The following is an 18694-nucleotide window of genomic DNA, read 5'->3' on the forward strand; positions in this document are numbered from 1 at the left end:
GCCCGTCCAGACACCTCCAGCTAGTCTCTCATTGGTTCTCGCTATTCCTGTTCATCTTCCGCAGAAATTGCAAACTGGGCCAAACAGGAGGTTAAAGGCGCTGACTCTCCAAGTGGGGAGAGTGTTAGTAAAGCGTCTGGAATGTTGCACCCGAGTACCAGTGGAGGAAAACTGAGACATATTTGAACACGTCTCCCGTTCACATGGTTGATCATACTTGGATTCCACATGCATGTTTTAGTTGAAGGAAGAATACCTTAAACCTGCAGAGTTGAGACCCGTGTAATGGCTACCATGCAATATGACTTCAAAGGGTCTTCATTTGCTCACCGAACCTCTCCAATCCTATCACTGCTGCGTTTATGCCCCTGTACACATGCTTGATTCTCTTTTGGAGACATAGCAATCCATAGGTTTTACGATACTTACTAGTCAGGTACATTCTTAGGCGTTTAATATGCGGTGTTGAGTCCATTTCGTTGAGCAAGGAGTAGCTCTTGTCTATTCCATATTTGACTTAAGGAACTTTATCTGTGCTCATTTCAATCTCTGGTTTTATGCAGCACCCCAACTCACCTTTACCCTTAAGCAAGCATAAGTTGGTTTTCTAAATTTGAGACCCTGTTCTGTTCTGTAATTCAGTTCCTGTGTAGCCAAGTTTACAATCCGTGTATTACTGATATCTTATGATGTTTCTTTTTCTGTGTGACTTATTTCATTTAGAATCATCATACCTGAATCCACTCATTGTGCTGCTAAGGGCCTGATGACACAGATTTCATTGCTGAGTGATATTGCTTTGTAAGTAAATACCACAACTTCTTTATCCATTTTTCACTTTCTGCGATGTTGAACTTGTACTGTAAACGAGGTTCTTGTAAACAGAGCCGTTCCAAACTTTGGGGTGGCTGTGTCTTTTTGATTTTAATTTCCCTAAGCTATAGGACCATAAGTGGAAGTGCCCTAGGTTCTGTTGCTTTGTTTTTTAGATGTTTCAGGAAACACCATACACTTCTCCCGAGTGGTTGTTGGCAATTTACATCCCGCCCATCAGCATAACAAGGCTCCCAGTTCTCCATGGCCTGTCCTGCCTTTCTGGATTTTACACTTTTTTCAGATGGCCCTTTTGACCGGGGGGAAGTGAGACTTCATTGTAGTGCAGATTTCCTTTGCAAGCTTGCTTGGTTGGCCAAAAAGGGCGTATGCGTTTTTTCCTGAATATATTCAGGAAAAAACGCATACGCCCTTTTTGGCCAAGTGCATCATTGTGGACGTTCTGCCTCTTTTCCTATGCTTTCAATGCAATTCCAGTCTACCTCCTGAAATCGGTTTCCTGCAATTCTGCCCCGCTTTCAAGTCCTCTTGGCAGCCTTACTTCAGTCTATTTTTGGACGATAGCTGTCATTTATAACTCTGCAGGTTTGTGAATTACAGTGCCCCTGAGCTCCTTTCTTCAACTCGCTTTCTTGTGACCTGGCCGCAACACCGCAGGATGGCTTCAGGCCCTAATCTGGTTCCGGTATGGCACGCTGAGCCTTTGGTTATTTCCTCTTCCTGTTGGGAAATGAGAGTTAAATTTGCCCGTCCAGACACCTCCAGCTAGCCTCTCATTGGTTCTCGTTATTCCTGTTCATCTTCCGCAGAAATTGCAAACTGGGCCAAACAGGAGGTTAAAGGCGCTGACTCTCCAAGTGGGGAGAGTGTTAGTAAAGCGTCTGGAATGTTGCACCCGAGTACCAGGGGAGGAAAACTGAAGACATATTTGAACACGTCTCCCGATCACATGGTTGATCATACTCTGGGTTCCACATGCATGTTTTAGCTGAAGGAAGAATACCTAAAACCTGGGTAGTTGAAACCCGTGGAATGGGTACCATGCAATATGACTTCAAAGGGTCTTCATTTGCTCACCGAACCTCTCCAATCCTATCACTGCTGCGTTTATGCCCCTGTACACATGCTTGATTCTCTTTCGGAGACATAGCAATCCATAGGTTTTAAGATACTTACTAGTCAGGTACATTCTTAGGCGTTTAATATGCGGTGTTGAGTCCATTTCGTTGAGCAAGGAGTAGCTCTTGTCTATTCCATATTTGGCTTAAGGAACTTTATCTGTGCTCATTTCAATCTCTGGTTTTATGCAGCAACCCAACTCACCTTTCCCCTTAAGCAAGCATAAGTTGGTTTTCTAAATCTGAGAACCTGTTCTGTTTTGGAATTCAGTTCCTGTGTAGCCAAGTTTACATTCCGTGTATTAGTGATATCTTATGATGTTTCTTCTTCTGTGTGACTTATGTCAGTTAGAATCATCGTACCTGAATCTACTCATTATGGTGCTACGGGCCTGATGACATAGATTTCATTGCTGAGTGATACTGCATTGTACGTAAATACCACAAGTTCTTTATCCATTTTTCACTTTCTGCGATGTTGAACTTGTACTGTAAACGAGGTTCTTGTAAACAGAGCCGTTCCAAACTTTGGGGTGGCTCTGTCTTTTTGATTTTAATTTCCCTAAGCTATAGGACCATAAGTGGAAGTGCCCTAGGCTCTGTTGCTTTGTTTTTTAGATGTTTCAGGAAACACCATACTCTTCTCCCAAGTGTCTGTTGCCAATTTACATCCCGCCCATCAGCATAACAAGGCTCCCAGTTCTCAATGGCCTGTTGCCTTTCTGGATTTTACACTTTTTTCAGATGGCCCTTTTGACCAGGGGGAAGTGAGACTTCATTGTAGTGCAGATTTCCTTTGCAAGCTTGCTTGGTTGGCCAAAAAGGGCGTATGCGTTTTTTCCTGAATATATTCAGGAAAAAACGCATACGCCCTTTTTGGCCAAGTGCATCATTGTGGACGTTCTGCCTCTTTTCCTATGCTTTCAATGCAATTCCAGTCTACCTCCTGAAATCGGTTTCCTGCAATTCTGCCCTGCTTTCAAGTCCTCTTGGCAGCCTTACTTCAGTCTATTTTTGGACGATAGCTGTCATTTATAACTCTGCAAGTTTGTGAATTACAGTGCCGCTGAGCTCCTTTCTTCAACTCGCTTTCTTGTGACCTGGCCGCAACACCGCAGGATGGCTTCAGGCCCTAATCTGGTTCTGGCACGGCACGCTGAGCCTTTGGTTAATTCCTCTTCCTGGTGGGAAATGAGAGTTAAATTTGCCCGTCCAGACACCTCCAGCTAGTCTCTCATTGGTTCTCGCTATTCCTGTTCATCTTCCGCAGAAATTGCAAACTGGGCCAAACAGGAGGTTAAAGGCGCTGACTCTCCAAGTGGGGAGAGTGTTAGTAAAGCGTCTGGAATGTTGCACCCGAGTACCAGTGGAGGAAAACTGAGACATATTTGAACACGTCTCCCGTTCACATGGTTGATCATACTTGGGTTCCACATGCATGTTTTAGCTGAAGGAAGAATACCTTAAACCTGCAGAGTTGAGACCCGTGTAATGGGTACCATGCAATATGACTTCAAAGGGTCTTCATTTGCTCACCGAACCTCTCCAATCCTATCACTGCTGCGTTTATGCCCCTGTACACATGCTTGATTCTCTTTTGGAGACATAGCAATCCATAGGTTTTACGATACTTACTAGTCAGGTACATTCTTAGGCGTTTAATATGCGGTGTTGAGTCCATTTCGTTGAGCAAGGAGTAGCTCTTGTCTATTCCATATTTGACTTAAGGAACTTTATCTGTGCTCATTTCAATCTCTGGTTTTATGCAGCACCCCAACTCACCTTTACCCTTAAGCAAGCATAAGTTGGTTTTCTAAATTTGAGACCCTGTTCTGTTCTGTAATTCAGTTCCTGTGTAGCCAAGTTTACAATCCGTGTATTACTGATATCTTATGATGTTTCTTTTTCTGTGTGACTTATTTCATTTAGAATCATCATACCTGAATCCACTCATTGTGCTGCTAAGGGCCTGATGACACAGATTTCATTGCTGAGTGATATTGCTTTGTAAGTAAATACCACAACTTCTTTATCCATTTTTCACTTTCTGCGATGTTGAACTTGTACTGTAAACGAGGTTCTTGTAAACAGAGCCGTTCCAAATTTTGGGGTGGCTGTGTCTTTTTGATTTTAATTTCCCTAAGCTATAGGACCATAAGTGGAAGTGCCCTAGGTTCTGTTGCTTTGTTTTTTAGATGTTTCAGGAAACACCATACACTTCTCCCGAGTGGTTGTTGGCAATTTACATCCCGCCCATCAGCATAACAAGGCTCCCAGTTCTCCATGGCCTGTCCTGCCTTTCTGGATTTTACACTTTTTTCAGATGGCCCTTTTGACCGGGGGGAAGTGAGACTTCATTGTAGTGCAGATTTCCTTTGCAAGCTTGCTTGGTTGGCCAAAAAGGGCGTATGCGTTTTTTCCTGAATATATTCAGGAAAAAACGCATACGCCCTTTTTGGCCAAGTGCATCATTGTGGACGTTCTGCCTCTTTTCCTATGCTTTCAATGCAATTCCAGTCTACCTCCTGAAATCGGTTTCCTGCAATTCTGCCCCGCTTTCAAGTCCTCTTGGCAGCCTTACTTCAGTCTATTTTTGGACGATAGCTGTCATTTATAACTCTGCAGGTTTGTGAATTACAGTGCCCCTGAGCTCTTTCTTCAACTCGCTTTCTTGTGACCTGGCCGCAACACCGCAGGATGGCTTCAGGCCCTAATCTGGTTCCGGTATGGCACGCTGAGCCTTTGGTTATTTCCTCTTCCTGTTGGGAAATGAGAGTTAAATTTGCCCGTCCAGACACCTCCAGCTAGTCTCTCATTGGTTCTCGTTATTCCTGTTCATCTTCCGCAGAAATTGCAAACTGGGCCAAACAGGAGGTTAAAGGCGCTGACTCTCCAAGTGGGGAGAGTGTTAGTAAAGCGTCTGGAATGTTGCACCCGAGTACCAGGGGAGGAAAACTGAAGACATATTTGAACACGTCTCCCGATCACATGGTTGATCATACTCTGGGTTCCACATGCATGTTTTAGCTGAAGGAAGAATACCTAAAACCTGGGTAGTTGAAACCCGTGGAATGGGTACCATGCAATATGACTTCAAAGGGTCTTCATTTGCTCACCGAACCTCTCCAATCCTATCACTGCTGCGTTTATGCCCCTGTACACATGCTTGATTCTCTTTCGGAGACATAGCAATCCATAGGATTTAAGATACTTACTAGTCAGGTACATTCTTAGGCGTTTAATATGCGGTGTTGAGTCCATTTCGTTGAGCAAGGAGTAGCTCTTGTCTATTCCATATTTGGCTTAAGGAACTTTATCTGTGCTCATTTCAATCTCTGGTTTTATGCAGCAACCCAACTCACCTTTCCCCTTAAGCAAGCATAAGTTGGTTTTCTAAATCTGAGAACCTGTTCTGTTTTGGAATTCAGTTCCTGTGTAGCCAAGTTTACATTCCGTGTATTAGTGATATCTTATGATGTTTCTTCTTCTGTGTGACTTATGTCAGTTAGAATCATCGTACCTGAATCTACTCATTATGCTGCTACGGGCCTGATGACATAGATTTCATTGCTGAGTGATACTGCATTGTACGTAAATACCACAAGTTCTTTATCCATTTTTCACTTTCTGCGATGTTGAACTTGTACTGTAAACGAGGTTCTTGTAAACAGAGCCGTTCCAAACTTTGGGGTGGCTCTGTCTTTTTGATTTTAATTTCCCTAAGCTATAGGACCATAAGTGGAAGTGCCCTAGGCTCTGTTGCTTTGTTTTTTAGATGTTTCAGGAAACACCATACTCTTCTCCCAAGTGTCTGTTGCCAATTTACATCCCGCCCATCAGCATAACAAGGCTCCCAGTTCTCAATGGCCTGTTGCCTTTCTGGATTTTACACTTTTTTCAGATGGCCCTTTTGACCAGGGGGAAGTGAGACTTCATTGTAGTGCAGATTTCCTTTGCAAGCTTGCTTGGTTGGCCAAAAAGGGCGTATGCGTTTTTTCCTGAATATATTCAGGAAAAAACGCATACGCCCTTTTTGGCCAAGTGCATCATTGTGGACGTTCTGCCTCTTTTCCTATGCTTTCAATGCAATTCCAGTCTACCTCCTGAAATCGGTTTCCTGCAATTCTGCCCTGCTTTCAAGTCCTCTTGGCAGACTTACTTCAGTCTATTTTTGGACGATAGCTGTCATTTATAACTCTGCAGGTTTGTGAATTACAGTGCCCCTGAGCTCCTTTCTTCAACTCGCTTTCTTGTGACCTGGCCGCAACACCGCAGGATGGCTTCAGGCCCTAATCTGGTTCTGGCACGGCACGCTGAGCCTTTGGTTAATTCCTCTTCCTGGTGGGAAATGAGAGTTAAATTTGCCCGTCTAGACACCTCCAGCTAGTCTCTCATTGGTTCTCGCTATTCCTGTTCATCTTTCGCAGAAATTGCAAACTGGGCCAAACAGGAGGTTAAAGGGACTGACTCTCCAAGTCGGGAGAGTGTTAGTAAAGCGTCTGGAATGTTGCACCCGAGTACCAGGGTACGAAAACTGAGACATATTTGAACACGTCTCCCGATCACATGGTTGATCATACTCTAGGTTCCACATGCATGTTTTAGCTGAAGGAAGAATACCTAAAACCTGGGTAGTTGAAACCCGTGGAATGGGTACCATGCAATATGACTTCAAAGGGTCTTCATTTGCTCACCGAACCTCTCCAATCCTATCACTGCTGCGTTTATGCCCCTGTACACATGCTTGATTCTCTTTCGGAGACATAGCAATCCATAGGTTTTAAGATACTTACTAGTCAGGAACATTCTTAGGCGTTTAATATGGGGTGTTGAGTCCATTTCGTTGAGCAAGGAGTAGCTCTTGTCTATTCCATATTTGACTTAAGGAACTTTATCTGTGCTCATTTCAATCTCTGGTTTTATGCAGCACCCCAACTCACCTTTACCCTTAAGCAAGCATAAGTTGGTTTTCTAAATTTGAGACCCTGTTCTGTTTTGGAATTCAGTTCCTGTGTAGCCAAGTTTACATTCCGTGTATTACTGATATCTTATGATGTTTCTTTTTCTGTGTGACTTACTTCAGTTAGAATCATCATACCTGAATCCACTCATTGTGCTGCTAAGGGCCTGATGACACAGATTTCATTGCTGAGTGATATTGCTTTGTAAGTAAATACCACAACTTCTTTATCCATTTTTCACTTTCTGCGATGTTGAACTTGTACTGTAAACGAGGTTCTTGTAAACAGAGCCGTTCCAAACTTTGGGGTGGCTGTGTCTTTTTGATTTTAATTTCCCTAAGCTATAGGACCATAAGTGGAAGTGCCCTAGGTTCTGTTGCTTTGTTTTTTAGATGTTTTAGGAAACACCATACACTTCTCCCGAGTGGTTGTTGGCAATTTACATCCCGCCCATCAGCATAACAAGGCTCCCAGTTCTCCATGGCCTGTCCTGCCTTTCTGGATTTTACACTTTTTTCAGATGGCCCTTTTGACCTGGGGGAAGTGAGACTTCATTGTAGTGCAGATTTCCTTTGCAAGCTTGCTTGGTTGGCCAAAAAGGGCGTATGCGTTTTTTCCTGAATATATTCAGGAAAAAACGCATACGCCCTTTTTGGCCAAGTGCATCATTGTGGACGTTCTGCCTCTTTTCCTATGCTTTCAATGCAATTCCAGTCTACCTCCTGAAATCGGTTTCCTGCAATTCTGCTCCGCTTTCAAGTCCTCTTGGCAGCCTTACTTCAGTCTATTTTTGGACGATAGCTGTCATTTATAACTCTGCAGGTTTGTGAATTACAGTGCCCCTGAGCTCCTTTCTTCAACTCGGTTTCTTTTGAGCTGGCCGCAACACCGCAGGATGGCTTCAGGCCCTAATATGGTTCCGGTACGGCACGCTGAGCCTTTGGTTATTTCCTCTTCCTGGTGGGAAATGAGAGTTAAATTTGCCCGTCCAGACACCTCCAGCTAGTCTCTCATTGGTTCTCGCTATTCCTGTTCATCTTCCGCAGAAATTGCAAACTGGGCCAAACAGGAGGTTAAAGGCGCTGACTCTCCAAGTGGGGAGAGTGTTAGTAAAGCGTCTGGAATGTTGCACCCGAGTACCAGTGGAGGAAAACTGAGACATATTTGAACACGTCTCCCGTTCACATGGTTGATCATACTTGGGTTCCACATGCATGTTTTAGCTGAAGGAAGAATACCTTAAACCTGCAGAGTTGAGACCCGTGTAATGGCTACCATGCAATATGACTTCAAAGGGTCTTCATTTGCTCACCGAACCTCTCCAATCCTATCACTGCTGCGTTTATGCCCCTGTACACATGCTTGATTCTCTTTTGGAGACATAGCAATCCATAGGTTTTACGATACTTACTAGTCAGGTACATTCTTAGGCGTTTAATATGCGGTGTTGAGTCCATTTCGTTGAGCAAGGAGTAGCTCTTGTCTATTCCATATTTGACTTAAGGAACTTTATCTGTGCTCATTTCAATCTCTGGTTTTATGCAGCACCCCAACTCACCTTTACCCTTAAGCAAGCATAAGTTGGTTTTCTAAATTTGAGACCCTGTTCTGTTCTGTAATTCAGTTCCTGTGTAGCCAAGTTTACAATCCGTGTATTACTGATATCTTATGATGTTTCTTTTTCTGTGTGACTTATTTCATTTAGAATCATCATACCTGAATCCACTCATTGTGCTGCTAAGGGCCTGATGACACAGATTTCATTGCTGAGTGATATTGCTTTGTAAGTAAATACCACAACTTCTTTATCCATTTTTCACTTTCTGCGATGTTGAACTTGTACTGTAAACGAGGTTCTTGTAAACAGAGCCGTTCCAAACTTTGGGGTGGCTGTGTCTTTTTGATTTTAATTTCCCTAAGCTATAGGACCATAAGTGGAAGTGCCCTAGGTTCTGTTGCTTTGTTTTTTAGATGTTTCAGGAAACACCATACACTTCTCCCGAGTGGTTGTTGGCAATTTACATCCCGCCCATCAGCATAACAAGGCTCCCAGTTCTCCATGGCCTGTCCTGCCTTTCTGGATTTTACACTTTTTTCAGATGGCCCTTTTGACCGGGGGGAAGTGAGACTTCATTGTAGTGCAGATTTCCTTTGCAAGCTTGCTTGGTTGGCCAAAAAGGGCGTATGCGTTTTTTCCTGAATATATTCAGGAAAAAACGCATACGCCCTTTTTGGCCAAGTGCATCATTGTGGACGTTCTGCCTCTTTTCCTATGCTTTCAATGCAATTCCAGTCTACCTCCTGAAATCGGTTTCCTGCAATTCTGCCCCGCTTTCAAGTCCTCTTGGCAGCCTTACTTCAGTCTATTTTTGGACGATAGCTGTCATTTATAACTCTGCAGGTTTGTGAATTACAGTGCCCCTGAGCTCCTTTCTTCAACTCGCTTTCTTGTGACCTGGCCGCAACACCGCAGGATGGCTTCAGGCCCTAATCTGGTTCCGGTATGGCACGCTGAGCCTTTGGTTATTTCCTCTTCCTGTTGGGAAATGAGAGTTAAATTTGACCGTCCAGACACCTCCAGCTAGCCTCTCATTGGTTCTCGCTATTCCTGTTCATCTTCCGCAGAAATTGCAAACTGGGCCAAACAGGAGGTTAAAGGCGCTGACTCTCCAAGTGGGGAGAGTGTTAGTAAAGCGTCTGGAATGTTGCACCCGAGTACCAGGGGAGGAAAACTGAAGACATATTTGAACACGTCTCCCGATCACATGGTTTATCATACTCTGGGTTCCACATGCATGTTTTAGCTGAAGGAAGAATACCTAAAACCTGGGTAGTTGAAACCCGTGGAATGGGTACCATGCAATATGACTTCAAAGGGTCTTCATTTGCTCACCGAACCTCTCCAATCCTATCACTGCTGCGTTTATGCCCCTGTAAACATGCTTGATTCTCTTTCGGAGACATAGCAATCCATAGGTTTTAAGATACTTACTAGTCAGGTACATTCTTAGGCGTTTAATATGCGGTGTTGAGTCCATTTCGTTGAGCAAGGAGTAGCTCTTGTCTATTCCATATTTGGCTTAAGGAACTTTATCTGTGCTCATTTCAATCTCTGGTTTTATGCAGCAACCCAACTCACCTTTCCCCTTAAGCAAGCATAAGTTGGTTTTCTAAATCTGAGAACCTGTTCTGTTTTGGAATTCAGTTCCTGTGTAGCCAAGTTTACATTCCGTGTATTAGTGATATCTTATGATGTTTCTTCTTCTGTGTGACTTATGTCAGTTAAAGTCATCGTACCTGAATCTACTCATTATGCTGCTACGGGCCTGATGACATAGATTTCATTGCTGAGTGATACTGCATTGTACGTAAATACCACAAGTTCTTTATCCATTTTTCACTTTCTGCGATGTTGAACTTGTACTGTAAACGAGGTTCTTGTAAACAGAGCCGTTCCAAACTTTGGGGTGGCTCTGTCTTTTTGATTTTAATTTCCCTAAGCTATAGGACCATAAGTGGAAGTGCCCTAGGCTCTGTTGCTTTGTTTTTTAGATGTTTCAGGAAACACCATACTCTTCTCCCAAGTGTCTGTTGCCAATTTACATCCCGCCCATCAGCATAACAAGGCTCCCAGTTCTCAATGGCCTGTTGCCTTTCTGGATTTTACTCTTTTTTCAGATGGCCCTTTTGACCAGGGGGAAGTGAGACTTCATTGTAGTGCAGATTTCCTTTGCAAGCTTGCTTGGTTGGCCAAAAAGTGCGTATGCGTTTTTTCCTGAATATATTCAGGAAAAAACGCATACGCCCTTTTTGGCCAAGTGCATCATTGTGGACGTTCTGCCTCTTTTCCTATGCTTTCAATGCAATTCCAGTCTACCTCCTGAAATCGGTTTCCTGCAATTCTGCCCTGCTTTCAAGTCCTCTTGGCAGCCTTACTTCAGTCTATTTTTGGACGATAGCTGTCATTTATAACTCTGCAGGTTTGTGAATTACAGTGCCCCTGAGCTCCTTTCTTCAACTCGCTTTCTTGTGACCTGGCCGCAACACCGCAGGATGGCTTCAGGCCCTAATCTGGTTCTGGCATGGCACGCTGAGCCTTTGGTTAATTCCTCTTCCTGGTGGGAAATGAGAGTTAAATTTGCCCGTCCAGACACCTCCAGCTAGTCTCTCATTGGTTCTCGCTATTCCTGTTCATCTTCCGCAGAAATTGCAAACTGGGCCAAACAGGAGGTTAAAGGGACTGACTCTCCAAGTCGGGAGAGTGTTAGTAAAGCGTCTGGAATGTTGCACCCGAGTACCAGGGTACGAAAACAGAGACATATTTGAACACGTCTCCCGATCACATGGTTGATCATACTCTAGGTTCCACATGCATGTTTTAGCTGAAGGAAGAATACCTTAAACCTGGGTAGTTGAAACCCGTGGAATGGGTACCATGCAATATGACTTCAAAGGGTCTTCATTTGCTCACCGAACCTCTCCAATCCTATCACTGCTGCATTTATGCCCCTGTACACATGCTTGATTCTCTTTTGGAGACATAGCAATCCATAGGTTTTAAGATACTTACTAGTCAGGTACATTCTTAGGCGTTTAATATGCGGTGTTGAGTCCATTTCGTTGAGCAAGGAGTAGCTCTTGTCTATTCCATATTTGGCTTAAGGAACTTTATCTGTGCTCATTTCAATCTCTGGTTTTATGCAGCACCCCAACTCACCTTTACCCTTAAGCAAGCATAAGTTGGTTTTCTAAATTTGAGACCCTGTTCTGTTCTGTAATTCAGTTCCTGTGTAGCCAAGTTTACATTCCGTGTATTACTGATATCTTATGATGTTTCTTTTTCTGTGTGACTTACTTCAGTTAGAATCATCATACCTGAATCCACTCATTGTGCTGCTAAGGGCCTGATGACACAGATTTCATTGCTGAGTGATATTGCTTTGTAAGTAAATACCACAACTTCTTTATCCATTTTTCACTTTCTGCAATGTTGAACTTGTACTGTAAACGAGGTTCTTGTAAACAGAGCCGTTCCAAACTTTGGGGTGGCTGTGTCTTTTTGATTTTAATTTCCCTAAGCTATAGGACCATAAGTGGAAGTGCCCTAGGTTCTGTTGCTTTGTTTTTTAGATGTTTCAGGAAACACCATACACTTCTCCCGAGTGGTTGTTGGCAATTTACATCCCGCCCATCAGCATAACAAGGCTCCCAGTTCTCCATGGCCTGTCCTGCCTTTCTGGATTTTACACTTTTTTCAGATGGCCCTTTTGACCGGGGGGAAGTGAGACTTCATTGTAGTGCAGATTTCCTTTGCAAGCTTGCTTGGTTGGCCAAAAAGGGCGTATGCGTTTTTTCCTGAATATATTCAGGAAAAAACGCATACGCCCTTTTTGGCCAAGTGCATCATTGTGGACGTTCTGCCTCTTTTCCTATGCTTTCAATGCAATTCCAGTCTACCTCCTGAAATCGGTTTCCTGCAATTCTGCCCCGCTTTCAAGTCCTCTTGGCAGCCTTACTTCAGTCTATTTTTGGACGATAGCTGTCATTTATAACTCTGCAGGTTTGTGAATTACAGTGCCCCTGAGCTCCTTTCTTCAACTCGCTTTCTTGTGACCTGGCCGCAACACCGCAGGATGGCTTCAGGCCCTAATCTGGTTCCGGTACGGCACGCTGAGCCTTTGGTTATTTCCTCTTCCTGGTGGGAAATGAGAGTTAAATTTGCCCGTCCAGACACCTCCAGCTAGCCTCTCATTGGTTCTCGCTATTCCTGTTCATCTTCCTCAGAAATTGCAAACTGGGCCAAACAGGAGGTTAAAGGCGCTGACTCTCCAAGTGGGGAGAATGTTAGTAAAGCGTCTGGAATGTTGCACCCGAGTACGAGGGGAGGAAAACTGAGACATATTTGAACACGTCTCCCGTTCACATGGTTGATCATACTTGGGTTCCACATGCATGTTTTAGCTGAAGGAAGAATACCTTAAACCTGGGTAGTTGAGACCCTTGGAATGGGTACCATGCAATATGACTTCAAAGGGTCTTCATTTGCTCACCGAACCTCTCCAATCCTATCACTGCTGCGTTTATGCCCCTGTACACATGCTTGATTCTCTTTTGGAGACATAGCAATCCATAGGTTTTACGATACTTACTAGTCAGGTACATTCTTAGGCGTTTAATATGCGGTGTTGAGTCCATTTCGTTGAGCAAGGAGTAGCTCTTGTCTATTCCATATTTGACTTAAGGAACTTTATCTGTGCTCATTTCAATCTCTGGTTTTATGCAGCACCCCAACTCACCTTTACCCTTAAGCAAGCATAAGTTGGTTTTCTAAATTTGAGACCCTGTTCTGTTCTGTAATTCAGTTCCTGTGTAGCCAAGTTTACAATCCGTGTATTACTGATATCTTATGATGTTTCTTTTTCTGTGTGACTTATTTCAGTTAGAATCATCATACCTGAATCCACTCATTGTGATGCTAAGGGACTGATGACATAGATTTCATTGCTGAGTGATATTGCTTTGTAAGTAAATACCACAACTTCTTTATCCATTTTTCACTTTCTGCGATGTTGAACTTGTACTGTAAACGAAGTTCTTGTAAACAGAGGCATCCCAAACTTTGGGGTGGCTGTGTCTTTTTGATTTTAATTTCCCTAAGCTATAGGACCATAAGTGGCAGTGCCCTAGGCTCTGTTGCTTTGTTTTTTAGATGTTTCAGGAAACACCATACACTTCTCCCGAGTGTCTGTTGGCAATTTACATCCCGCCCATCAGCATAACAAGGCTCCCAGTTCTCCATGGCCTGTCCTGCCTTTCTGGATTTTACACTTTTTTCAGATGGCCCTTTTGACCGGGGGGAAGTGAGACTTCATTGTAGTGCAGATTTCCTTTGCAAGCTTGCTTGGTTGGCCAAAAAGGGCGTATGCGTTTTTTCCTGAATATATTCAGGAAAAAACGCATACGCCCTTTTTGGCCAAGTGCATCATTGTGGACGTTCTGCCTCTTTTCCTATGCTTTCAATGCAATTCCAGTCTACCTCCTGAAATCGGTTTCCTGCAATTCTGCCCTGCTTTCAAGTCCTCTTGGCAGCCTTACTTCAGTCTATTTTTGGACGATAGCTGTCATTTATAACTCTGCAGGTTTGTGAATTACAGTGCCCCTGAGCTCCTTTCTTCAACTCGCTTTCTTGTGACCTGGCCGCAACACCGCAGGATGGCTTCAGGCCCTAATCTGGTTCTGGCCCGGCATGCTGAGCCTTTGGTTAATTCCTCTTCCTGGTGGGAAATGAGAGTTAAATTTGCCCGTCCAGACACCTCCAGCTAGCCTCTCATTGGTTCTCGCTATTCCTGTTCATCTTCCGCAGAAATTGCAAACTGGGCCAAACAGGAGGTTAAAGGGACTGACTCTCCAAGTGGGGAGAGTGTTAGTAAAGCGTCTGGAATGTTGCACCCGAGTACCAGGGGAGGAAAACTGAGACATATTTGAACACGTCTCCCGATCACATGGTTGATCATACTCTAGGTTCCACATGCATGTTTTAGCTGAAGGAAGAATACCTTAAACCTGGGTAGTTGAAACCCGTGGAATGGGTACCATGCAATATGACTTCAAAGGGTCTTCATTTGCTCACCGAACCTCTCCAATCCTATCACTGCTGCGTTTATGCCCCTGTACACATGCTTGATTCTCTTTCGGAGACATAGCAATCCATAGGTTTTAAGATACTTACAAGTCATGTACATTCTTAGGCGTTTAATATGGGGTGTTGAGTCCATTTCGTTGAGCAAGGAGTAGCTCTTGTCTATTCCATATTTGACTTAAGGAACTTTATCTGTGCTCATTTCAATCTCTGGTTTTATGCAGCACCCCAACTCACCTTTACCCTTAAGCAAGCATAAGTTGTTTTTCTAAATTTGAGACCCTGTTCTGTTCTGTAATTCAGTTCCTGTGTAGCCAAGTTTACATTCCGTGTATTACTGATATCTTATGATGTTTCTTTTTCTGTGTGACTTATTTCAGTTAGAATCATCATACGTGAATCCACTCATTGTGCTGCTAAGGGCCTAATGACATAGATTTCATTGCTGAGTGATATTGCTTTGTAAGTGAATACCACAACTTCTTTATCCATTTTTCTCTTTCTGCGATGTTGAACTTGTACTGTAAACGAGGTTCTTGTAAACAGAGGCGTCCCAAACTTTGGGGTGGCTGTGTCTTTTTGATTTTAATTTCCCTAAGCTATAAGACCATAAGTGGAAGTGCCCTAGGCTCTTTTGCTTTGTTTTTTAGATGTTTCAGGAAACACCATACACTTCTCCCAAGTGTCTGTTGGCAATTTACATCCCGCCCATCAGCATAACAAGGCTCCCAGTTCTCAATGGCCTGTTGCCTTTCTGGATTTTACACTTTTTTCAGATGGCCCTTTTGACCGGGGGGAAGTGAGACTTCATTGAAGTGCAGATTTCCTTTGCAAGCTTGCTTGGTTGGCCAAAAAGGGCGTATGCGATTTATCCTGAATATATTCAGGAAAAAACACATACGCCCTTTTTGGCCAAGTGCATCATTGTGGACGTTCTGCCTCTTTTCCTATGCTTTCAATGCAATTCCAGTCTACCTCCTGAAATCGGTTTCCTGCAATTCTGCCCCGCTTTCAAGTCCTCTTGGCAGCCTTACTTCAGTCTATTTTTGGACGATAGCTGTCATTTATAACTCTGCAGGTTTGTGAATTACAGTGCCCCTGAGCTCCTTTCTTCAACTCGCTTTCTTGTGACCTGGCCGCAACACCGCAGGATGGCTTCAGGCCCTAATCTGGTTCTGGCCCGGCATGCTGAGCCTTTGGTTAATTCCTCTTCCTGGTGGGAAATGAGAGTTAAATTTGCCCGTCCAGACACCTCCAGCTAGCCTCTCATTGGTTCTCGCTATTCCTGTTCATCTTCCGCAGAAATTGCAAACTGGGCCAAACAGGAGGTTAAAGGGACTGACTCTCCAAGTGGGGAGAGTGTTAGTAAAGCGTCTGGAATGTTGCACCCGAGTACCAGGGGAGGAAAACTGAGACATATTTGAACACGTCTCCCGATCACATGGTTGATCATACTCTAGGTTCCACATGCATGTTTTAGCTGAAGGAAGAATACCTTAAACCTGGGTAGTTGAAACCCGTGGAATGGGTACCATGCAATATGACTTCAAAGGGTCTTCATTTGCTCACCGAACCTCTCCAATCCTATCACTGCTGCGTTTATGCCCCTGTACACATGCTTGATTCTCTTTCGGAGACATAGCAATCCATAGGTTTTAAGATACTTACAAGTCATGTACATTCTTAGGCGTTTAATATGGGGTGTTGAGTCCATTTCGTTGAGCAAGGAGTAGCTCTTGTCTATTCCATATTTGACTTAAGGAACTTTATCTGTGCTCATTTCAATCTCTGGTTTTATGCAGCACCCCAACTCACCTTTACCCTTAAGCAAGCATAAGTTGTTTTTCTAAATTTGAGACCCTGTTCTGTTCTGTAATTCAGTTCCTGTGTAGCCAAGTTTCCATTCCGTGTATTACTGATATCTTATGATGTTTCTTTTTCTGTGTGACTTATTTCAGTTAGAATCATCATACGTGAATCCACTCATTGTGCTGCTAAGGGCCTAATGACATAGATTTCATTGCTGAGTGATATTGCTTTGTAAGTGAATACCACAACTTCTTTATCCATTTTTCTCTTTCTGCGATGTTGAACTTGTACTGTAAACGAGGTTCTTGTAAACAGAGCCGTTCCAAACTTTGGGGTGGCTGTGTCTTTTTGATTTTAATTTCCCTAAGCTATAGGACCATAAGTGGAAGTGCCCTAGGTTCTGTTGCTTTGTTTTTTAGATGTTTCAGGAAACACCATACACTTCTCCCGAGTGGTTGTTGGCAATTTACATCCCGCCCATCAGCATAACAAGGCTCCCAGTTCTCCATGGCCTGTCCTGCCTTTCTGGACTTTACACTTTTTTCAGATGGCCCTTTTGACTGGGGGGAAGTGAGACTTCATTGTAGTGCAGATTTCCTTTGCAAGCTTGCTTGGTTGGCCAAAAAGGGCGTATGCGTTTTTTCCTGAATATATTCAGGAAAAAACGCATACGCCCTTTTTGGCCAAGTGCATCATTGTGGACGTTCTGCCTCTTTTCCTATGCTTTCAATGCAATTCCAGTCTACCTCCTGAAATCGGTTTCCTGCAATTCTGCCCCGCTTTCAAGTCCTCTTGGCAGCCTTACTTCAGTCTATTTTTGGACGATAGCTGTCATTTATAACTCTGCAGGTTTGTGAATTACAGTGCCCCTGAGCTCCTTTCTTCAACTCGCTTTCTTGTGACCTGGCCGCAACACCGCAGGATGGCTTCAGGCCCTAATCTGGTTCCGGCCCGGCATGCTGAGCCTTTGGTTAATTCCTCTTCCTGGTGGGAAATGAGAGTTAAATTTGCCCGTCCAGACACCTCCAGCTAGGCTCTCATTGGTTCTCGCTATTCCTGTTCATCTTCCGCAGAAATTGCAAACTGGGCCAAACAGGAGGTTAAAGGGACTGACTCTCCAAGTGGGGAGAGTGTTAGTAAAGCGTCTGGAATGTTGCACCCGAGTACCAGGGGAGGAAAACTGAGACATATTTGAACACGTCTCCCGATCACATGGTTGATCATACTCTAGGTTCCACATGCATGTTTTAGCTGAAGGAAGAATACCTTAAACCTGGGTAGTTGAAACCCGTGGAATGGGTACCATGCAATATGATTTCAAAGGGTCTTCATTTGCTCACCGAACCTCTCCAATCCTATCACTGCTGCGTTTATGCCCCTGTACACATGCTTGATTCTCTTTCGGAGACATAGCAATCCATAGGTTTTAAGATACTTACTAGTCAGTTACATTCTTAGGCGTTTAATATGGGGTGTTGAGTCCATTTCGTTGAGCAAGGAGTAGCTCTTGTGTATTACATATTTGGCTTAAGGAACTTTATCTGTGCTCATTTCAATCTCTGGTTTTATGCAGCACCCCAACTCACCTTTATCCTTAAGCAAGCATAAGTTGGTTTTCTAAATTTGAGACCCTGTTCTGTTCTGTAATTCAGTTCCTGTGTAGCCAAGTTTACATTCCGTGTATTACTGATATCTTATGATGTTTCTTTTTCTGTGTGACTTATTTCAGTTAGAATCATCATACCTGAATCCACTCATTGTGCTGCTAAGGGCCTGATGACACAGATTTCATTGCTGAGTGATATTGCTTTGTAAGTAAATACCACAACTTCTTTATCCATTTTTCACTTTCTGCGATGTTGAACTTGTACTGTAAACGAGGTTCTTGTAAACAGAGCCGTTCCAAACTTTGGGGTGGCTGTGTCTTTTTGATTTTAATTTCCCTAAGCTATAGGACCATAAGTGGAAGTGCCCTAGGTTCTGTTGCTTTGTTTTTTAGATGTTTCAGGAAACACCATACACTTCTCCCGAGTGGTTGTTGGCAATTTACATCCCGCCCATCAGCATAACAAGGCTCCCAGTTCTCCATGTCCTGTCCTGCCTTTCTGGATTTTACACTTTTTTCAGATGGCCCTTTTGACCGGGGGGAAGTGAGACTTCATTGTAGTGCAGATTTCCTTTGCAAGCTTGCTTGGTTGGCCAAAAAGTGCGTATGCGTTTTTTCCTGAATATATTCAGGAAAAAACGCATACGCCCTTTTTGGCCAAGTGCATCATTGTGGACGTTCTGCCTCTTTTCCTATGCTTTCAATGCAATTCCAGTCTACCTCCTGA

General features: G+C 43.6%; 1 long non-coding RNA gene across 10 annotated transcripts in view; it reads left to right on the top strand.

Moving 5' to 3' along the window:
* The window catches only part of LOC307181307, a 221618-nt gene that overhangs the window by 176618 nt on the left and 26306 nt on the right, over positions 1-18694 (top strand). For 9 of the 10 annotated variants that reach the window (XR_013826389.1, XR_013826390.1, XR_013826392.1 and 6 more), the window contains 3 exons: positions 724-805; positions 3882-3963; positions 8619-8735. This is a non-coding gene — a long non-coding RNA (uncharacterized lncRNA). Of the gene's footprint in view, positions 1-723; positions 806-3881; positions 3964-8618; positions 8736-18694 lie in introns of those variants that run through there. The other variant, XR_013826391.1, reaches the window with a different exon arrangement.

The sequence above is a fragment of the Stenella coeruleoalba genome (genome assembly GCF_951394435.1).
Source record: "Stenella coeruleoalba genome assembly, contig: scaffold_146, whole genome shotgun sequence".
Taxonomy (NCBI): domain Eukaryota; kingdom Metazoa; phylum Chordata; class Mammalia; order Artiodactyla; family Delphinidae; genus Stenella; species Stenella coeruleoalba.